Source organism: Dermacentor albipictus, chromosome 9 (genome assembly GCF_038994185.2).
Source record: "Dermacentor albipictus isolate Rhodes 1998 colony chromosome 9, USDA_Dalb.pri_finalv2, whole genome shotgun sequence".
NCBI classification, from domain to species: Eukaryota; Metazoa; Arthropoda; class Arachnida; order Ixodida; family Ixodidae; genus Dermacentor; species Dermacentor albipictus.
The window spans coordinates 75,348,522-75,372,606 of NC_091829.1; the positions used below are offsets into that span (position 1 = coordinate 75,348,522).

General features: G+C 45.5%; 1 long non-coding RNA gene across 1 annotated transcript in view; it reads left to right on the forward strand.

The window, feature by feature from the left end:
- Positions 1 to 24,085, forward strand: part of LOC139049840 (uncharacterized) — a 166,413-nt gene that overhangs the window by 96,853 nt on the left and 45,475 nt on the right. The window contains exon 2 of the long non-coding RNA XR_011508604.1: positions 11,502 to 11,576. This is a non-coding gene — a long non-coding RNA (uncharacterized lncRNA). The remainder of the gene's footprint in view (positions 1 to 11,501; positions 11,577 to 24,085) is intronic.

Consider the following 24,085-nt stretch of genomic DNA (forward strand, 5'->3'; position numbering starts at 1 on the left):
AATGCGCCAATTTTTTGAAAATCTTATAACTTTATTTGCTATTTTTATTGTTTTTCTTGAATAAACAGTTCATATATGCCAACGCCAAACATTTTTTTTCTCACTTAACGGTCACCCTAGAAAAATTACAGTAATTTTTTTTCGAAATAGCTCCCCCTGAAGAATTTATATGTGCAATAAAAAAAAAATCGATCCTGAGTGGTCGCATGTGGCGAAAAAAATCGACCCTCAAAGGGTTAAGCATTCGCTCCACTGACATTGTACTAGGTCGAACTTTCAATAAATACTGGACATCACAAAAATTATAGTATGGGATCTTACGGGCCCAAACCCCGATCTGATTATGAGGCACGCTGTATTATGGCACTCCGGAAATTTGAACCACCTCGGTTTCTTTAAACTGTACCTAAACCTAAGTACACGGGTGTTTTCGCATTTCGCCCCCGTCGAAATGCGGCCGCCAAGGTCGGTATTCGATCCCGCGCCCTCATGCTGAGCCACCCAACACAATAGCAACCACGGCGGGCAATACAGAACGTCATTGATACTTCTGTGCTTAACTTATTGAGCATATAGGTTAACTTCTGCGATATTTGGAGCACTGTGGATGTCAGTGAAATTCGTTGGAGACGTTCCTTTCGACATGCACATCAGCCAAAGCTTTGAAACAGTGGGGTTAAGATGAATAAATATGGTGTTTTAAGTTCCGAATGCATGTTCCGATCATGAGGCTCGCCCTACTGGGGGACACCGGAAATGTGGACCACCAGGTGTTCTTCAACATGCACCTAAATCTAAGTACAAAGGGTGTTTTCGCATTTCACTCCCAAGAAATGCAGCGGCTGCGAGCAGGGTTGAGAGTAGCGCAGATATTTTTAGAAATTATTTCATGATGTAATAGTTCTGCAGAAACCCGCAAGGTGGAGAGAAGTAATTAACAAAGGGGAAAATCATACATCCACGCTTCCGTAGCAATTGCGATATATTACATCTCACGGCAGCCGTGAGATGACGAAGGAGCATGATGGCGGCGTTGGAATACGCTAGAAAACGACACAGAATCGTTGTCTGCGCGCGCAACGGTGTTACATCGGAACAAGCAGACGAAACGGAAGTACTTCTATTGCCACACGGCACGAAGTGAAATAAAAACATGCGGACATTCCACTAGTATGATTCATTATTTCTCTTAACTCGAACTCATCTTTTGAAGAATCGTAGTAAACGAAAAAATTATTTCGGCATGAATTATTATTGAAGTCACGTGTCACTACGAGTGACGTCACAGCGCTGCCATGTACGTAGGCACCTTTGCGCGATATACGTCGACTTTCTCTCTGGAAGGGCGGTGCCCGCGAGGAGAACGGCAAACGGCGTTTCGTGCAACATTTAAGCTCTTAGCGCGACGCATAAGAAAGTAATACGTAGCAGACACGACCGTTAGCGCGCCTGGTATGCAGTGCGCTTCTTAGCTCATTATGGTCAGACCTGGTGAGGGGCCAGTCCATGAAGGGAACATAATATCGAAGGTAGTAATATTTGTTCCAGGAAAGCCTGCTAAATTCAGCAGCCCCCTTCATGAAACAAATTGAAAAGGCTCCCGCGCTGATCGAATACGTAATTTAATACAAAAGCTGCGGTTAAATCAGACGCTTTTGATTTCGTCTACGCATTACCCACGTCGTGCCTCTTCTTTTCAAGCTATATAATCAAGTGCCTTGTCTACATCAAGAATGAATTTCGGTAATGATACAAAGCATGCGTAAAATTTGAAATTAGAGACAGTCTGTGCGACCAGTTTTCTTTACAAATGTAACCACAGCTACGAAATGAAAATTTTCGCCATGCAGGAAACGTCAAATGAGCCCCATTTTCGCCACATGCAAACTCGGCGGGACGTCGAAATCTTCGAAACACTCGGAGACATGGTTGATAAACACCGTGTAACGAGTTCGAGCATTTCCTTTTCATATATTTTTTAATTTTGATAACGAATTGCCCTGAAGCCTTGATGCTTGATGTGTATGTCTGTAATATATGTCTGTTGTCAGGCCTGCGTAGTGTACTAATTGAATCAGTGCGTTTTGTGGAATCTTTTATCAAGGACCCAGTGGTCATAGCTGGTTGTGTCACTGTAGCGGAGGCAAGCTTGCAGTCGCATACGCGAGCATTCCGATCGTAAGCCTGGAATTCTAGATATTACGTGGTACGCATCTGCCTATCCGTCACTGGGAGTGAGCAGTCTGGGCATGCAGCACGCCATGGTAAATGCAACCAGTTCCACTTTGAGATCACAGCTGGCGTAAGAGCCGCCCCGGTCCGAAGCCTTTTAACCACAACTTCCTCAGCCCTAGTAAGGGGAACGGGGAGGGAGCAGAAGTGGGATAATGGAGCAGAGTGTGGGATAAGAGCACTTGCCCACGCAATATATATAGTGGCTGGAACTGACGCTTTCGAAACATTGCTTGCTCATAACGCTAGAAATTTTACTGTTCGGTTTTACGTGCCGTAAACCCGCTTTGATTATGAGGCACTCCATAATGAGGGACTCGTAGCGAGTTTACCAATTTTGGGTTCTTTAAGGTGCACCTAAATCCAGGTACGCGTTCGTCTTTTTGTTTCTTATTCTTTTTTCGTCTTCTTTTTCCTTTTCGCCCCCATCGAAATTCCATCGCCGTGGCCACTGTTGAATGTAGGACCTTGAGCTCAGCAGTGAAAAGCTTGACGCACTAAGCGACAGTGGCACACAAAACAGGCTCCAACGCTCACCTATCGAGTTAACAAAGCTAACTCGTGCGCCCATGCCAAGGTAAATATACCTGGTAACGAAGCTTCCCTAGGAGTCCATACGTTCAAAACATGGCGGTTTATCGCCGGCTCATGTGGCTTAGCGCCATGTGTATGTAGAGGGAACAATTCCGGCAGAAAAAAAATAGTGTGATGTCATATCCGTTGAAAACAGAAGTGAAGCCATTTTGTTTTGGAAGGCGCGAAACTTGTTTTGTTCGCCTGCCTTTAAAGCTATGTATTCGAATGCTCCGCCATTCGACTTGATGAGCGTATCGAGCATTCAGCGCGGAAAGCGATGCAGAAAAAAGCCAACCCTACGGTTGTCGAAATCGCACCCCTGCAGAGAACATACTTTCTTTGGAGGCCAACGAAAGCTTTAGGTTGGAGTGCTCATGAGTGCATGTGTGAAGTGCTCTAGGTGATGAAGTTACCACGAGTCACCAAATTCAGACAAACCTCGACAAGTAAGAAAGCACAACGTGGGAGGGGGGGGGGGAAGGGAAGGGGGGCGTATTTCAACAGGTTAACTTTACGAGCGTGCCTTTCTGCGCGCTTCAAAAGGTACATTGCACGAAGAGCAATTGCGGCGTCAACGCCTCCGTAACAGTGGGCGCTGAAAAGAAATGTGTTTTTTAGTAAGAAGAGAACTAAAGAAACTCCTGTTTCTTTAACTCCTCAGGAATGTGTAAAATGGAACCAAGAATTTTATTATTCGCTAATGAATGTAACTGTGTCTCGCTTGAATTAAAAAACGCTATAATCTTTTCCAATCTTTTCCGATGTTTTATCTTTTCCTGTCACTGTTCCCATAACCACCCTTGCTGATGTCGGTGAGAATTTTTACTGAACTGCTTTCGTTTGAAGCTTCGCAACCTATTTGGGTCGACCTTGCCCATGCATTTAAATCTACAACTGCGAGGACGCCGCCATGTGGCTACATTACGCCGCCGCGCATGCGCCAAGGACGAGATGCGATTCAGGCAAGACGCGCAATCAACGCGATGCTGAGCCCCTCTTCGTTATGATGGCGGTATCTTGCTCAGAGGCCTGCAAACGCAAAATTTAAGGCACGATAAAAATAAGCGAAACGAATCATAAATGGTCATCCTGTATTTCTCCTAAATATGCAGGAGCTTTACACACTGTCCGTATGGACGTGCTCGTGTAAATGATAGTTTTCGCATCATGTATTGCATATTGTGACCCTAGCAGAAATGGGAAATAGCAACTAGGCGGCAACTTTCCCTGTTGCCACTTCGCGCCGGTTTACTCTAATGTGTTTAGCGGTGAAATTATTGCGATGTCATGCCTTATTGCGTCATTAAGCTAGTGGACGGGCAAATATACTCCGTAATGCAAATAAAAAAGTTTAGCATTTTTCAATAAAAGAAAAGAGGTCTCCATATAAAGACGCGAGCTGTGGATGTTTTACGCAAGTACTTTTTGATCATCGTTCGCATAAGCCCAGCTCATTTTGAGAACTGAAGAAGAAACTTGTGTGGAGATTCCAGTGCACCTATGGGGTTTGTGTAACGTACCATGAGTGCGCTTTTCGTTTGGATGCTGGCTCCATCGACACGGCTGCAGCGACTTCCATGGCGAAGGCTTCTTGTGTGTAATCATAGAGAAAGGAATTGGCAAGACGAAACCCGTAATCGGTAGTCGTAAGCCTATGCGTTAGCTCACACAAGCACCGAAAAAAAGCATCTGAAAGGAATTTTGTGTAAATCATAGAGAAAGAAATTCAACAAGAACTGGCTAGACGAAACCCGTAATCGCTAGTCGTAAACTTATGCGTTAGCTCACGCAAGCAACGGGAAAAAAAGCATCTGAAACGATATCGCTAAGTATCGACAGCTGGGCTAGTTGGTTGTGATTAGTATTCTGAAACATCGTTCCAGCGTACAATTGAACACGGACGAGAAGAGAAAGACAACACGAACGCCGGACTTCAACTGAATTTTATTCATGGAAAACAGGGCTTTATGTACACAGGGGGAGGGAGGAGGGGCTGCTATTGCGCAGGACCACCCAAAATTATTTCCTTGGTCTAGGCAACAGTCATCACTAATGTAAAACCAAAATAAGAAAGGAATAAAAGCAAAAAGTGAAAAAGGGGAAAAACCTTTCCCTTTCTTTTTAGAGCGCAGCTCTTTGGCGTCCGTTCCTGGGTTTCGCGTCCCCCCAGCGCTAGCAGCGACCGACTGATACCGCTGCATGCCGCTGACGCCGCTAGAGAGTCAAGATAACGTGACTGCATAGAACACCGTCGCCGCCATGCAGAAAGAGGAGGAAAGGGTCCCCCTCCCCCCTGTTCTTGTGTGGCGGATAGGGGGCTCTTCAGTTCCCGACGCGCCGGTTATTTCACGTAGGCCCCGGCACGTCGACGAATACGTGACCACCTTCCCACGGCTAGACCTGGTTCTTAGCGCTGCGGAAGCGAGGGTATCATATTGTTTGTGTCGGCATCGGTGGCGTTGTCCCTGAAACCAACTCCGCAGCTGGGGTTGACTCACTATCGGCGTCAGCGGCATCAGTCAGTCGCTGCTATCTCTTCCGTCCTGCCTTTATCGTGTTGTCCGCTTGCTGCGCGCGCTTCTGCCCCCATCGTTTGCCGCTGGGTGTACACGCCGCCCCCCTCCCCCCACTTCCTGCGAGTCTCCGGTTGTCAAAGCGCCGGCTCGAACTTAATTCCTTTCTTCGCTCCTCCTCCAATGCAACCCCTGTGCGGTGGCAATCAGAGAGCCAGATCGGTGGCGGCGGATCTGTATTTGTGCACCGCCCGAGCCGAAATTGCCGCTGCCGTTCGCCCTGTGCGGTGGCAATCAGAGAGCCATCGTAACGCGTCCCACGGCTGTGACAACTTCGCGAGGCACTTGTATAGATCTCGTCTTTGAGAATCAAGCATTGGTGTACCAAGTCGAACATATATCAGTCTATTTCTCCGACCACAAAGCTTCCTTCATGACTGTCAAGAACTGTTAGTGGAGTCTTTGTTAAAGGAATACGTGTGAAAAATTAAAAAAAATTCTGTGATAGCGCATACATGTGTTGCTCGATTTCTTTGCCTCAATCTATTTTGCTGCGCTCAAATTTCGCATTAGGATGTAACGTAATCGTCGGTAATTTTTTTTACGTCACTCAGTATAATCTCGCTCACCTCCCGCCCTACCTGGCTGATTCGACACCTGTATGTATAAATAAATAAATTAATAAATAAATAAAAAATCTGTCGTTGAGCTGAACTAAGGGTAGGGCTTATCAATTGTAAGCCCGCATTAAAACCCTTTGATGAATTTCAAGAAATTGCCCTTCAATTTCGGCCCTCGAGATTGTACAAGTTATGGACATTGTTCAACAAAAAGACAACAAAGTTAAATTCTTCCGGATACTTGTGCACTGCGTACGTACACGTACTACGATGTATGTATGTATGTATGTATGTATGTATGTATGTATGTATGTATGTATGTATGTATGTATGTATGTAGGTATGTATGTATGTATGTATGTATGTATGTATGTATGTATGTATGTATGTATGTATGTATGTATGTATGTATGTATGTATGTATGTATGTATGTATGTATGTATGTATGTATGTATGTATGTATGTATGTATGTATGTATGTATGTATGTATGTATGTATGTATGTATGTATGTATGTATGTATGTATGTATGTATGTATGTATGGTGGCCATAGTATGGCACACATGGGACGGGCTGGGAAGGTCGGGGCCAGTGGCTGCGCATGGTTCTTCGGGTGGTTGAGCACATTCCCTGGTTGCGTGCGGTACATCGGAGGTAACCTACAGCGGGCGCAGAGTGGAGGGAGCCAAGATGGCGTGTCGCTTCACGTGCGTTGTCTTCCAGCGTCCATAAGTGTTAGAGATCGCGTAAACTCACTTGTCGCAAATGCCCTGAAGTGAGAGGCTGCTCCAAGAGTTCCATTCTTGATGCCGACAGTACTTCATCATGACAACGTGGCTCCTGTTTGACTAGGTGCACATGAGATCGTGCTTGCTATTTTTTTTTAGCAAGAAAATGTTTACGTTTAGCTAGGTAGCCCATAAAACTATCAACCTTACGACGCGTAGTTGTCTAGCACTTCACTATTGCAATTAAGTACTCCGCCATTTGGACGAAACTGTGACCTTCTTTAATACGAAAACTGGTACATAGGCATGCGCACATTTATTTATTAATTTCATATACCTCACAGGCTCCAGAAGGAGTATTGCGTGAGGGGGGCGGTACAGATAACAAATGCGGAGCAAAAACATAGCTTTTGTTACATAAGTATGAACAAAAAGAGAATCAAATAATAAACAAAGAACGCGAAGTAAACAAAAATAAAAAGCAAGGAAGGTAAACGAACAGGTGTTAGCTTTTCAGTATACAGTAAAGCAAACAACCTTAGAAGAAATGCTTACATAAATAAATAGCAATGAAGTTAAAAATAACAAAACTGAACAGATACTAGTTTTTAGCTAAGTACTAGCCAAATATGCAGATATTTTTTGTCTGAAGGTTAATGGGTCATTAATGTCAGCGAGGTTATCAGGTTAGCACAAGTGCTATGGTAAGCGCCCTTTTTAGGAGAACCCTCACAGAGCCACAATTATATTTTGGTTATCCTTTGGATGTGGTTACGTGCCTTCTAAGGAGCGTTCTACGGAAACACTTCTTTAAATTCGATCAATAATAGTAAAGATAGGAATATTTGCCGTGGCACTAACCCGTGATTGCAGCAGACGAGCGTAACCACCCAAATAGACGCCCTCTCCATTTTGCCTCTCTAGGCTCAGCAAGCGAAATTCCGCCCCTTCGCTCTCCCATGCCACGGCCGGAGGATGGCCTGACGGATACGTCACCGGTCGTGCCTTCTATTTGCTCTGTCGCATTTTTGCTGAGTGGTAAAGTTCCGGTGACGGTATCGCGGGCGAGCTCTTTTGTCTGCCTTGTTTTGCGCAGCAAGTGATTTCTCGCGTTCTGCATGCACAAGAACACCTGATCAGCGCCGTAATCGCGAGCAATGAGGTAGGCGTGAGAGAATGAAAGAGCATGACCGCGGCGATGGAATACGCAAGCAGAAACGACCTAGTTTGGTTTACTGCGCCCGCAAATGCGTGACGTGGGAACAAGGAGACGAATTGGAAGTACATCTCTCTTACCATACGGCACGAAGTAAAAGAAAAACACGAGGACATTAGGCTTGCGTGTTTCATTACTTCTCTTCGCTCTAAGTCCTCCATTGAAACAACATAGCAAACGAATAAATGATGTTGGCTTAAATAATTTTTGTAGTCACGTGTCACTATGAGCGGCGTCAAAGGGCTGCCATGTACATAGGCGCACTTGCGCGATACAATCATGGACTCCCTCGTTGGGAGGCGGCGCCTCCGCGGAGAACTGCAAACGGCGTTTGGTTTGAAATTTAAGTACTTTGCGCGGCATGTGACGTTGCAACACTGAGCAGACACTATCGTTAGCGCGAGTGGTATACACTTCGCTTGTCAGCTCAGACTGGCCAGACCTCATGAGTGCCTGGCCTCGAAGGCAAAATAATCATTAGGGCAATAATCGTGGTCCCTGGAAAGCGTGCTAAATTCTGCAGCCCCCCCCCCCCCCCTTCGTGAAACACATTTCAAACGCTTCCGCCCTGCGTGAATACTTAATTTACTGCAGCAGCTGTGGTTAAATCTGACACTTTTGGTGTCGTCTACGCATCACCCTCGGTATACCTCTTTTTTTCAAGCAACATGTTCAAGTGTCTTGTTTAGTTGAACAATGAATTTTGGTAATGATACAAACTCTGCGTAAAAATGGAAAAAAGGGACGAAGTGTGACGCCAGTTTTCTTTACAAATGTAACTACAGCTAAAAATTTTAAAATTTTCGCCATGCATTAAACATCTTAGGATCCCCATTTTTGCCAGATGCAAACTCGGCACGACGTCGAAATTGCCCATGGCACTCGCAGACATAGTTGATAAACAGCGTATTACGAGTTCCAAGAGAGAGTTTTTATATGTTTTTATTGTGATCACGACTTGTCCTGAAGCCTTAATCCTTGATGTGTATATCTCTATTATATCTGTGCTGTAAGCCCTGTGTAGTGCACTAATTGAAGCTGTGTTTTGGGGAATCTATTGCCGTGTGCCCAGCGGTCATAGCTGGATGCGACACTGCATGTAGCGGAGGCAAGGTTGCAATAGGAGACGCGAGAGTTCCAATTGTGTGCCTGGACCTGTGCGTATTAGGTGGTACGCGGCATCTGCCTATCCGTCACTGGCACTGAGTAGTCTGGACACGTAGCACCCACTGCTGAATATGATCAATTCCACTTTGAGGCCGCAGCTGCTGTAAGGGCCACCCTGGCCCGAAGCCTTCTAAGCAAAACTTCCTCCGCCCTAGTAAGGTGAAGGGGGCGGAAGAAGACACAGGGTGGGATAAGAGCACTTGCCCACGAAATATATACAGTGGCTGAAACTAACACTTTTGAAACTTCACTCGCTCATAACGCTAGAAATTTGAATGTTGGGTTTTACGCACCAAAAGTCCGCTTTGCTCATGAGGCACGCTACAGTGAGGGACTCGGAGTGAGTTTATCAATTTCGAATTCTTCAACGTGCCCCTGAATCCAAGCACACGCGCGTATTTCTGTTCCTTTTTCCCGTGGGCATTCGGCCGCCATGGCCGCGATTTAATGTACGACCTTGCGCTCAGCAGTGAAGCGCCTTACACACCAAGCTGCCACCACTGGCGTCACACATAAAAAAGGCCCCAACGTTCACTTATCGAGGCAACATATGCAAATCTGGCACTCATGCATTGAGACGTGCAACTGACAGGACGCCGCCATGTTGCTACTTTGCGCCGCCGCCTTGCGCCGACGACGAGATGCCATTCAGACGAGACGCGCAATCTAAGCGATACGGAGGCTCTCTTGATTATGGAGGTGCTATCTTGTTAAGGTTCCCGCAAAGGCATCCTTTAAGGCACGCCAATAATTAGCTAAATGTTTTACAAATGGCGACCCCATACTTCTCCACAATACGCTGACAAACGTTTACAGATTGTCCGTGTGGACGTTCTCGTGTAAATGCTAGTTTTCGCATCATTTATTGCGAGCGTGACCGAAATGGGAGGCAGGAACTTGGCGGTGCCTTTGTGGTTACCACTTCGCGCAGATTTATTCTAATGTGTTTAGCGGTAAAAGCATTATAATGTTGTGCCTTGGTGCGCTATTAAGCTACGTAGTGGACGCGTAAATATACTTCATGTAGCGAAACAAGAAGCCTAGCATTTTTTAATTCCAGAGAAGTTCTACATATAAAGACGCCGGCGGAGTATATTTTACGCGAATACTGTTTAATCAGCAATTGCATTCGCGCATTTCCGCTGGGGAACTGAAGAGAAGCTTATGCAGAGACTGCTGGGCAACTATGGAGTTTGTGAAACGTACCAGGAGCGCGCTTTTCGTTAGGTAGCTGGCCCCATAGACCATTCTGATCCTGGCAACACCTCTTTAAATACGAAAACTTCTGGATAATAGAGAAACAAATCAAACAAGAGGCGACATCCGGCAAACACTGGCAACAGGCAACACCTTCCGTCTAGTGTGCACCCCATCCTCTAGCTGACCCGACCATGGGAAAAAAAATAAGGGAATGTGAAAGGAATTTGCGCTTTATTTACGTTTTGGCACCATTGACAGTTCCATCACCGCTTCGTTCAAAGTAAAATTAATTCAGTTGTCGGCTGACCCGTTTACCTGCAGGGAAAAAAATTAAACAAGACGGGACACTCGGCCAAAATTGGGAACAGGAAACACGTCACGCCTAGTGTTCATCCCATACATTAGCTGACGCGAGCAGTGAAAAAAAAAAAACTGAATGTGAAATCAATTCAGAAAGCGTTTCATTTTTATTTTATTCTTTCTCGCTAAAACTAAAACGTTTTTCCTATAGAGGAACTTACTGGCTGCAGGATACACGTCACGGCTAGTGTTAGTGCCATCGGTTAGCTGACGCGAGCATCGAAAAAAAAGGAATGTCAAGTGAAATTAAACTGCGTTTTATTTATTTTTCATTATTTCCCGCTAAAACAAAAACGTTTTAGCTATCAATGAACTAACACTTCGCGATTTATTTTTCGTGCGTTACATAGCAAAGAGTTAGCGGCGCTACAGACGCATCATATGCATGGTTTATCAGCCAACACGCCACCGAAGCGAGCGAGGCCGGCTCCATATGTGAAGTTCACCTGTTCGGCGATCCCCATCTTTTGGGTGTGGCCTGTTTCTTATGCTGCGGATGTATTCTTGCCTTCGTTGTGTACTTCGACATGGCGCGAATGCACTATCGAACTAGAGCAAGGTGAGAAATTTCGTTTGACAGTGTGCGATGGATTTCAAGAAATTTAGGCTCTTGTAACACGGAACCGAGACTAGTGACGCAGTAAGCGAAACACAGCTCTGCTGTCTTGGCGTAGTTAACTTGAGTTAATAACTCGTACTAGGAGATGGTTGCGACGCTTTTTGTGGGCCTCAACATTATTTTAACTTTTTCCGGTAGTTTTTGCGCATGTTCGCCGCACCCGCCTGAGTAACGTAGCTAGTTTCGCGTGAACTAAATCTTACTGGGACAAGCATTAGCGCTTTCTCTGACCTCGAACATTATTACAAATAATTTTGTTATTTTTCAGATACTTTCTAGGTACGCTCACCGCGCCTGGCGGGTTGACACAGTCTACGAAAAGCGGCTTGGTCGTGGTGAGAAAGTAAGTTTGGCGTTTCGTCCATCTCAGTGGGAAACATTTATGACGCTTTTTGTGACCCCAACCTAGACGTTGTTTAGGTACTCACGCTGTGGAAAACCCGACTACCAATTGCCATGAATGATAAGACTGGAGTGTGTTGCTGTGGCGGCAAAACGCGGGAAAGATAACGCCAAGGAACTCAGAAACTAGGACCTTGAAATTTCTGTCATATAAACGACTGAAAACGGTATTACACCCGCGCATTTGTCTTGAGTGCGAATAGAAGGAATATTGGGAGCTTCTAGCATGGTCTTGCTGAGAGCATCTGTGTACCATCGCGTCGCCTGAGGCCAAGTTGTTTTCTAAAACCGCAGTCCCATCTGTATTAGTGCTCTTAAAGTGTGTGAAATTACGTCCGGGAATGGAGAATGCTTGCAAATGAGATGTTTTCATATTTTTTTGTGTTGTCTGTGATGCGTCGGGTATTCTCTACGCCATGTGTATGCAGAAGCAAATTGATTGCTTTGGTTTCTAATGCCGCCCATTCACGACTTTCGCGGCCTTCGCCCCTACACGCAGTATTCCTAAATGGTCTAAAGACAAAAATGACACATGCTTGTAACGTTTACAGCAAATGCAGTCCAGTGGAGGTTCGTACTAGAACAACTGCTGCTTACTTGGTGTCAAAAGTTGGATGAATGGACAAAAAGCCCGGAACAAGCATTTATATAGAGCAAAAAATTATTTCCTCATTTAGAATGTGTCTTGCTTTATGAAAGTGCACGTAGCGATGATTCGATTGACGCTAGTAAGGATCGTTCGCAATCATTTCAGCTAAATAAAACAAAGCCGTACTACATAGCTGTGACAAAGCTATCGAGGGTTGGCTGCTGTATCTGTCACCCTCGAAAAACTTGTATAAGGAATCCATTATTTCACTTCTTTTTGCGCTCTATACCTGTACAAAACCTGTTTTATTAAAATTGGGCTTACACAATCGTAAGTGGCAATGAACCACTGAATGTGAACCAATGCCATTTCTTTATACATGCATACTTACTTGAGCGCATGTTCGTGGATCCTGATGTTTAAATATATATTTGTTTGCCCTAGGTAAATCTTTCCCCATGAGCACGGTATTTTATAAACAACTTGAATTTTGCGATTCACCTACTTCTTTTGGTTAACACAACATCCTGCATGTTTGTCACTTGCCCCTCCGTTCACTATTTTGCGGACAGCTTGGCAAGCCTGACAAAGTTTGTGTCCTACACTAAAGACAACATCAATCTTGTACCTGCTTGCCACGTTTTTAACCCGTGCGCTAGCATATGCACACAAGTAAGTGAATGGGCAGTATACTGGTAGTACAAAAGATGCGTAAAATTAAAATGAGGGACGAAGTGTGGTACCAGCTTTCTTTACAAATGTAACCACAGCTGCAAACGTAAAATTTTGTCCATGTATTGAACATTTGATGAGCTCCATTTTCGCCACATGCAAACTCGGCGTGGCGTCGAAATCTCGCAATGCACTCGGAAACATGGTTGATAAACACCCCAAATGTGTTCGAGGACATCCTTTTTGCTTGAGGCCTTTGTAGTATAATAATTGAAGCAGTGTTTTCTGGAATGTATTGTCATGTATCCGACTGAGGCAAGCTTGCCGTTGGAGAAGCGAGCGTTCCGATTGTAAGCCTGGGATTCTGCAAATTAGGTGGTACGTTACGTCTGCCGATCCTTCCCTTTGACTGAACAGACTGGGCACGTGGTATCCAGTGCTAAATGCGACCAGTGTCACTTTGACACCACAGCCGGTGTAAGGGCCACCCCGGCCCGAAGCCTTGAACCCACAACTTCCTCCGCCCTAGTGAGCAGAAGGGAGAGAAAGCGGACAAAGGGTGGGATAAGAGGACTAGCCCACGTAATACTTAAAGCAGCTGAAACTGACACTTTTGAAACTTTGCTTGCTCATAACGCTAGAAATGGTAATGTCGGGTTTTATGCGCTGAACGCCCGGTTTGATTATGAGGCACGCTATAATGAGGAACCCAGAGTGATTTTACCAATTTGGGGTTCCTTACCGTGCACCTAAATCCAAGTACACGCGCGTTTTTTTTTCTTTCTTTTTACGCCTTGTTTTTCCATTTCGTACCTGTCGAAATTCGGCCGCCGCGGGCGCGGTTGAATGGATGACCTTGAGCTCAGCAGTGAAACGCCTTGCGCACTAAGCTGCCGCGGCTGGCATCACACAGAAAAAAGGCACCAACGTTCACCTACACAATGCATGCACGTACTTCATTCAACGATACTACGCGGCTTCCGGTTTACGGCAGCGCCATGTTGGGAAACCTATAGGCCTATGCCAGCCTATGCGCGCGCCTGTTGATAAGCTGCCCCAAGATGGCGGAAGGTAGTGCGGAAGCCGAGGACAGCAGCCGATGTGACGACACGTGCATATTATGTATAGAGTTATTATAACGAACTCCAGCGCCCGTTCAGCAAAGTCGGCAACTCCAAGGACGCCGACATGCGGCCATTTTGCGTCGCCGCGCATGCGCCGACGACGAGATGCGATTCAGACCAGACGCGTAATCAACGCGATACGGAGCGTCCCTTCATTAGAAAGGTTTAGCAGAGCGTTGCTTGCGCTCCGCTCCGCGCATATTTGGCTGCATAGAAAGCATTGACTTCGCTCATCTAACAAGCGCGTCTCATAGAAACGCCAGTTACGTGCTCTCTGCTGCGCTGTAAAACGACGAAGGCACCAATTATACGCACCCTGACGCTTCGCAAAATCGAGTTCCTCACGCAACTTTGGCAGCGTTCTATGTTTCGCTGCTGCAATGAGCATTGTGCGCAGGCGCGTCTGTGTTCCCGGTAGCGTTCTCTTAGTGGCTATGTGCCAATTCTTATGGTACGCCGGTCACAGCGGAGCGGACCGTAAACGCTCTGCTAAAGCTCTCTATTATGGCGGCGTGATCTATTTCAGAGGCCTGCAAAGGTGTCATTTAACGCAGGATAAAAATTTGCTAAATGTTTCATAAGTGGCAATCCGATATTTCTAAAAAATACACGGAATGAGCATTTTCCGTATGGACGGGCTCGTGTAAATGCTAGTTTTCGCATTATTTATTGGGAGCTTCACAGTAATGGGAGGTAAGAACTTGGCGTCGGCATTGCGATTGCCGCTTCGCGAAGATTTAATATATTCTGTTCAGCGGTAAAATCATTATGATGTCACGCCCTAGTGTGCTGTGAAGCTACGTAGAGGAATAGCAAATATATTCCATATATATAGCGAAACGAGAAGACTTGTGTTCTTCACTGGGAGAAAAGGATGTCTGCATATGAAGACATGGGCGGCGGACGTATTCCGTAAATAGAGCTTTATCGGCATTTCCATAAGCACAGTTGTGTTTGAGACATAAAGAGAAACATAGTTAGAGATGGCAGGGCAACCATAGAGTTTGTTTAATGCACCAAGAGTGGGCTTTTCGCTTGGTAGCTGGCTCCATTGGCAGACCGCGTGTTGGCTGTTACGTTAATAAACCTATTTACCATAGAGAAACAAATTACACAAAAGGGCATCCTCGACAAAAATTGGCAACACGTCCCGCCTACTGTTCAACCCATTCGTTAGCTGACGCGACCATCGAAAAACAAAAGGAATGGGAAATTAATTTTGTAGGACGTACCAAGACGGCGCTTCTCTTCAGGCTTGGCTCCATTGACAGTTCCGTCTTGGTCTCCGCTTTGTTAAATCGTAAAATTCCTGCATTCTTTTTGGCTTACCCGTTTAAACATAGAGAAATAAATTCAACAAGAGGGGGCACTCGGCAAAAATTGACAACCAGAAACACGTCACGCGTAGTGTTCATCCCATCCGTTAGCTGACGCTAGCACCGAAAAAAAAAAACGGGAAATGAGTTGAAACGGCGTTTTATTTAACCTTACTATTCCTCGCGAAAACTAAACAGTTTACCCATAAATTAACTTACTGACAACAGCATACACGCCACGTATAGTGTTGGTCCCGTCCGTTCGCTGACGCGAGTATTGGCGAAAAAATTTAAAATGAGTTTAGACAACGTTTTATTTTTTTATTCTTTCGGGCTAAAACTCAAAAAAAAAACTTTTCCCTATAAATGAACATATACTTTGCGATTTATTTTTATGCCATCATCATCATCACCTGCCTAGTTACGCCCACTGCAGGGCAAAGGCCTCTCCCATACTTCTCCAACTACCCCGGTCATGTACTAATTGTGGTCATGTCGTCCCTGCAAAGTCCTTAATCTCATACGCCCACCTAACTTTCTCCGTCCCCTCCTACGCTTCTATCACATTGGAATCCAGTAAGTAACCCTTATTGACCATCGTTTATCTTGCCTCCTCATTACATGCCCTGCCCGTGCCGATTTCTTTATCTTGATTTCAACGAGGATGTCATTAACTCGCGCTTGTTCATTCACCAAATCTGCTTTTTGTTATCCCTTAACGTTACACCCTTCAATCTTCTTTCAATAGCTCGTTGCGTCGTCCTCAATTTAAGTAGAACCCTTTTCGTAAGCCTCCAGGTTTTTGTCACATACGTGAGTACTGGTAAGACACAGCTGTTATGTACTTTTCTCTTGAGGGATAATGGCAACCTGCTGTTCATGATCTGAGAATGCCTGCCAAACGCAGAGTTAAATAAGAACACCTTACTAACTTGCGGTTCGCTGATGATTTTGCCTTGCTTAGTAAAAAAAAAATTAAATTATTGGGTTTTACGTGCCAAAACCACTTTCTGATTATGAGGCACGCCGTAGTGGAGGATTCCGGAAATGTAGACCACCTGGGATTCTTCAACGTGCACCTAAATCTAAGCACATAAGTGTTTTGGCATTTCGTCCCCATCGAAATGCGGCCGTCGTGGCCGGAATTCGGTCCTGTGACCTCGTGCTCAACCACGGCACGTTAATGTATTGTATGCCCTTAGGGTACAGTAATTAATTGAATAAATCCTTACTCACCCTTTCCGTGCTCCCTGTGTGGGGCAGCCAACCAACCGCTCTTCTGGTCGACCTCCTTTCCCTTGATCTCCATGCTCTCTCTGGTAAATGTAAATACTGGAAATGCGGCAAATGGGCGAGAAGTGACAGTTACTCAAAATTAGTTCTTATCTATGTAAAAAAAGCAATTCGAATAATTGCGCTTGTGAAAAGTGCAGCGCGAGGAGCAGCAAAAGCACGGCCATGGGCCACACTGAAATCAAAATAGAGAACGGAGATCCCGGATGCCCTAATGCGTGCGCGCACCGAAATCAGGGCAGAAAAATTGGAGGGGAAGCAGTTAGGTGAGGTCAATCTGGTTGTAAGATGATTGGCTTTGGGCATTTGGAAAGCGATGGCACGTCCCGACGGGCTTGTGTTTATTGAGACGCTAATGTGACCGCTGTGGTGCCTCTATAAGGTTTCTACGGCGGGTCTCCAATTGGACCTAGCGCACGTTCAACGCGAAGGCAAACCGACAACTGGAAACGGAGGAATTTATCATTTTGTCGCATTTTATTGCAATAACGATTATATGCCCACACCAGGTGCAGTTGTTCCATCGACGTTGTCGTGTGTTTTCGTGTGAAGTCCAAGGACGATAATACTATGGCTGAGCGTCATATGCTGTAGTGTGCGAGTGAAAGCACGCAAAAGAAGTCAAAGATCGCAGCTCAATCTGGCGCTCGCTATGGAGTAATGCGGAGAGCAAACGATTTCGGAGCAGACGAGTCTTGCGCGAAAGGCCGTATAGGAATGGCATGGAGAAAGGGTTGTGTTGTACCGGTGTTGTGCTCGGGCAGCAACCGCGTATTTCGTGACCGATCAAGTTGAAAAGAACTTGATCAAGTTGGGCCCTTTCTTTCATCAAAGCTTTCGCACCGATCCTGCCATTTTGTGCGTCAACTTGATCGCCGTCTCAGCTTGCCAGTCTCGAGTGGCGCCCGTCTTGTCGTTTGTGTTCTTCTTCCTAAGTCCTGATTTTCTGCGCCTTGCCTTTACCAACTTCGAGCTCAAAATGACGGGGTCTCTACAACATATGTGAACAGGCAAACGGCAATCAGGTGAATCAAGTGAAAAATTGTGCGCATAACAATGGGGCACACAATGGACATGGTTATGTTACAGGAAGGAAACAGTGCCACGGGAGTTTGCTGTCACACTTGGGGATGATATTCTTCGCTAACAGAGAAAGAGTATCCAATTCTTCGCTGAAGCTGGCCTTTTGAAAGCATGGCAAAGCCACATTTGAATATTTCTCGTTTCTTGTAATGGAGCCCTTTGAAATACCTTTACTGTAAAGCACTCCCTTGGTAGCTTAATACAGCTGCCGATCGATAGCCAAAATTTGCCGAAAGGCCTAAAGTCTTTTAGTAGCAATTTAACCTATTCAATGTATCGAAAAGAGTGTGTAGTTGTGAGAAAAATATTCCACACCGATTTCGTAATTTATTTAAAATGATATAGGACTTGGCTCTTCGGGGAGCTGGAAAGCGCACATATAAAACTCTGAATATATATTGCTGGTGTGATAAGAATCACATCTCCTAAAAGTTTCTGAATTCTTCGCGCAATCATTCAACGGCCTGTCATTTTAATAACGGCTGTCCAGGCGGTTATAATCAGGACAACTTAACGTCAGCGTCCATGCTTCCAGCATCATCCCAGTGCTACATCATCCTGCATAATCGTTTCAGCGAGCCGTACCTACTATTTCCTCCATACGCATACGTTCTTGACATTGCACTATGTGTTCTAAAGAAAACCTTGAAGTGATTCAACCAACTTAGGTGCTTGTTGTGTGAAGGCATGGGGTGTAGTGTTCCTATCGATCGACAGCACGCTGTTAATGAATTCAACTATGGATAGCGCTCATTGATCCTAAGCCCCGTCTACAAGTGTTTTCATGCATTTAAAGAAGACGCCCTTCTATTTAGGCTCCCGAGGTTGTAGAAGTTCTGGACATTTCTCAGCAAAATGAAAAGGAAATAAAATTTAGAGCAGTGCAATAATTTTACTGAAGCCTACGAAAAAGTTGCACGATAGCACCATCACATTGACTACTTTTTGAAGACTTGATACATATTCGCTCTTTACTGATATTACACGTAGTGTGTGTGCGCGCGTGCGCGCGCGCGTTTATGTGTGTGGCCTCCACAAGCGAAGTTTCTTGCCTGCCTCCGCCCATGCCGGAGCATCGTGTGGCAAATATTTCGCGAGCCTTGCTTTTTCTTTTTAGAGCGACAGCCTTAAGGAGCTCGTTCCGCAGAAAAGCCGGTGTCGTCGCCACGAGCGAAAAATGGCGGAAGGCAATTCATAAATAAGAAGAACTTGCATGATGGGCTGAATGGCAATCGTACCAGGGTCTCCGGAGTGTCAGACAGAGGTGCTACCACTCAGCCATGGGTTCGGTGGTTCAAAGCACGACAAAAGCGCCTCTAGTGAATGTGGTATTACCTTAGAAATGTGCCATAGAAATTTATACTGCGGTCTATGATGGTAATTGTTCGCATGTAAATTACTGGAGTCGCAGTTAAACGCGTAGCTAAGTACATTTCCGCTACTTTTCTTCTGCGCTTGGCGCACACGCAGAGCCATCTTACGGCAAACACAGAAGACACCCTCCTCGCAACATATGGCACTGCAACGACAGGTGGCGCGCCACTCACCCGCTTCTGCCCTTCGTCTCGTTTGAGCGCACTGGGGCCTTGCGGGGACTGGTGCGAAAATGTCCCAATACCCTTGCGTTTAATAAGTTTTCTCGCTCTCTCCCCTTCCGACTTCCAGCGTGCGCCACTCGAAACCTCGTGTTTAGGCGACGTGGCTCCTATTTGCGCTCACAGCGCGATTCCTAGGTGCAGCGTCCGATACGGGACGCCTCCGACCTGATCGCTGCGCCGTAGCGCGTCTGGTGGGAAAGCGTCCTCTGCGATTTGTGCCGTGCTACTGGCGATGAGTCATGCGTCTGCGTTGTGCTCCGAAGCGAGATAGAGGACCATCCCATCAAAACGTCAGCCCCATGATTGCGTCCGCCTTCATGGCGCGTCCACCAACCACAGAGAACCTAATTCATTTCAAGGCGATCAAGTCGCAAGGGAGAAGAACACGCCGCCGCGCTAAACGGGAAAGTTGGAAAAACTACATAAGCAGCATCAATTCATACACAGACGAACGAAAAGCCTGGAACAGGGTTAACAAAATAAAAGGCCGCGAAACTCATCCCTTACCTTTATTAAATACACAAGGACACACCCTGGAGGATCAGGCAGACTGTCTAGGAGCACATTTCGAGCACATTTCCAGTACATCTCACTACACAGATACATTCGTAAAATACCAGCGACTAGCAGAACAGATGAACTTCGATCGGAAAAGCACATCCAACGAAGTATACAATCGTCCATTTGGAATGGCTGAGTTCCAGGCCTCACTAAGCTGTTGCAACAAGTCCGCTCCAGGAAGTGACAGGATAATGTATGAGATGATCAGACACTTACACCCCGAAACCCAAAAAGCACTACTGTCACTCTTTAATTCCTTGTTCTCTGCAGGCTACATTCCTTCTGTTTGGAAAGAAGCAATCGTAATCCCTATCCTCAAAGAGGGCAAGGACCCTTCCTCACCCAACAGTTATAGACCTATAGCTCTCACTAGTTGTCTATGCAAATTATTTGAGAAGATGATTAACCGTCGCCTCATCCATTTTCTTGAAAGCAACAAAATACTCGATCCATTTCAGTGCGGTTTTAGAGAGGGTAGATCCACAACAGATCACCTTGTCCGCATCGAGACAAATATCCGCGATGCCTTTGTCCACAAACAGCTTTTCCTGTCCGTATTTTTAGATTTGGAGAAGGCATACGACACAACTTGGCGCTTTGGAATCCTCCGTGACCTGTCTGAAATGGGAGTTCGAAGCAACTTGCTGAACGTGATTCATAGTTACCTCTCCAATCGGACGTTCCGTGTTAGAGTTGGTAACGTTCTGTCTCGTCCATTTACGCAAGAGACTGGTGTTCCACAAGGTGGTGTGCTGAGCTGCACTCTATTTATTGTCAAAATGAACGCGATCCAGACTGCCATACCACATACTATGTTTTATTCCGTATATGTGGATGACATCCAGATAGGTTTCAAATCAAGTAACTTAAGTATCTGCGAGCGACAAGTACAGCTTTGCATAAATAAATTATCTAAGTGGGCGGACGAAAATGGTTTCAAACTAAACCCACAAAAAAGTACATGCGTCCTATTTTCTAACAAGAGAGGCATAATGGCGGACCCCGCAATAGATCTAAATGGAGAACGGCTATCTGTGAGCCATGAACACAAATTTCTAGGAATCCTTTTAGACAGTAAGCTGACTTTTGTACCACACTTGAAGTATCTGAAGTCAAAGTGCCTCAAGTCTATGAATTTGCTGAAGCTCCTGTCACGTACATCTTGGGGAAGCGACAGGCGGTGCCTTTTAAAGCTCTACAAAAGTCTAGTATTAACACGCCTTGACTACGGAGCAATAGTCTACAATTCTGCCAGACCTAGTGCTCTGAAAATGCTTGATCCTATTCACCACTTAGGTATCCGCCTTGCTACAGGCGCCTTTAAGACTAGCCCTGTGCAAAGCCTCTACGTCGAGTCAAACAAATGGTCATTGCACTACCAAAGAACATATTTAACTTTATCCTACGCCCTTAAAGTTAGCTCAGATGTTAAACATCCTTGTCATTCCACTATATGCGACTTGTCCACTGCTAGGCTGTTTCGTAACCGCCCAGCCACTAGGCCTCCTCTGTCCCTCCGGTTGGAAGCACTATCAGAAAAAATAGGTGTCCCTCTTTTACACAATATCCTAATGGCTCCTACACGGCTTCCACCGCCTTGGGAGTGGCAGACTATCCAATGCGACATCTCTTTCCTAGAAATATCGAAACGAGCCCCGGAGGCACACATATATTCACATTTTATGGAACTGAAGGAGAAATATTCATGTGATGAATTTTACACAGATGCTTCGAAGTCTCCAGCTGGTGTTGCTTACGCAGCTCTGGGACCCTCACTTTCAACATCTGGACCACTAAACCCATACACCAGTATCTTTACAGCGGAAGCATACGCCATTCTTAAGGCTATTCAACACATACGGCTCAAAAATATCGCTAAGGCTGTTATATTTACAGACTCGTTAAGTGTAGTGAGAGCCCTAATTAGCTAACGAAAGCACAAGAACTCGGTTTTTAATAAGCTGTATAGCGTGTTATGCTCCGGATACATGTGGAACCAATCGAATATACTATACTGGGTACCTGGCCATAAGGGCATAAAAGGCAACGTAGCTGCTGACGAAAAGGCTACGTCAGTGAGTTTTAACAACACAGATGGAAATATCCCCATTCCTGCAACAGACCTAAAGCCCCTTCTGCGCTGTAAATTGAGGAATCATTGGCAAGAAGAGTGGGATACACAAACATTGAATAAGTTACACATTATCAAACCAAAATTGCGGAATTGGATAAGTGGCAAAGCAGCACGGTACAAGGAAGTAATTCTTTGCCGATTAAGGATAGGCCACACATACGGCACCCACTCTCATCTCTTGACTGGGGGCGATCTTCCAACTTGTGTTAAGTGCGGCAATAATCTCACTGTCCTGCATGCTCTTATTGAGTGCCCTGCAATAGAAACAGAAAGAAAAAAGTATTTCCCTGCTGCATATCGCGAGAATTTACCCCTTCACCCTGCATTTTTTCTTAGCGATGAACCTCTTTTTAATCTGGAAACAGTTTTAGAGTTTTTAGCCGAAACGGACACCCTAAAAATCATCTGGCCAGGCAACTTTTAAGCACACGACTAACAGCCCTGCATTCAAGGGCTCTCTTGAAACTCTGGTGTCAGTGTTATGTTTTATTGCATCCTGTTTTAACGAAAGCCCATTGCCATAGCCCACATCACATCCTAGTCACCGTCATTATTTTACCACCTATATATTCTACTCCACTTAAAGCGTAAGTTCTTTAGGCCCTTTTACAGCCATATCACATCTACCATGATGAGTTCATTGTGCATGTCATCCACAATACATCGCCAACATTACCACGTCATGGCGCTCTTTGGTCAAACCTGGCCCTTGCGCCATAAAACACCACATATCATCATCATCATGGCGCGTCGCGTCCCGGCTGTCAGTGCCGATAGCGAAGTTTGGCTCGCGTAGATCGTTTCTCCCTCTGAGACACCGAGTTCGTTGGCTCGTTCCGCTTGCTCAGGTGCACGTTTCGTCTTTGTGTGACTCAAGGACATCCCGAGCGAATGAGTGGGCTGTGCGAAGGGAGTGGGAGTGCGATCCACTCTTGAAGAAGAAGTTTAAGCGTCCTCCAAGTTTTTGCTTTTGTCGCTTTTCTGGTGAGTGCTACACTTGCTATGACGTTATCACGTGCGAGCTGCTGCGTCTGTCTCGTTTCGAATAGCAAGCGATTTTGCGCGCTCCTTCACGAGAACATGTTCCAATTCGAACATGTCAGGGGCGGAACCTTGAGATTTTTTTTACGATAAAAACGCATAAACCTGAGAAAACCTTTACGCACATTTGTGTCTGAGATGAACTAATGGTAACACCTAGTCTTTGGTTATCTTCAGAACATAACAGGGCTCCACGTGCTTTTAGGTGCGGAAATCCGGCTTTTATTACGAGGGATGCTAAACTGGGGGACTCGGAGTGACTTCTTCAATTTGGGGTTGATTAACATGCCCCTTATACAAGTACACAAGTGTTTCTTTTTTTTCTGCTGTCTTCTCATCTCTTTGTTTGCATTACAACTTCAGTAAAAATTCTGCCGCTGTGGCCGCGATTTAATGGACGACCTTGAGCTTAGCAGTGAAACGCCTTAAGCAGTAAGCAACCGTGGCTGGTATCCCATTAAAAAAAGTCTGGAATGTTCACCTATAGAGTTAATATAACCAACTCTAGAGGAAACGCCCGCCATGGCAGCCATGCATTGAAATTAGCAACTGCAAGGACACCGCCACGTTACTACTTTGCACTGCCGCGCATGTGCCGTTGACGAGAATCGATGCAGACGAGACGTGCAATGAACACAATACGGAGCCTCCCTTCATCATGGCAGCACGATCTTGTTCGGGCGCCTGGAAACGCATCCTTTAACGCAGGATAAAAATTAGATAAATGTATTTTCAATGGCTGTCCTATATTTATCCAAAATACTCGGAATGAGATTTACGCATTTCTACGTACGGAAATTCTCGTGGTAATGCTAGTTTTCGAATGATATACTGAATATTGTTAGCCTCACAAAAGTTGCAGGGAGCAACTTTGTGCCGCCCTTGCGGAGGCCCCCTTTTTTTGAGCAAATTTGCTTAATGTGTGTTGCGGTAAAACCATTACCCTGTCATGCCTTGGTGCACCAGCAAGCTCAGTCGTGGACAGGCACAGGTACTCCATCAAGCGAAATGAGAAGACTAGCATTGTTCGTAAAGAGAA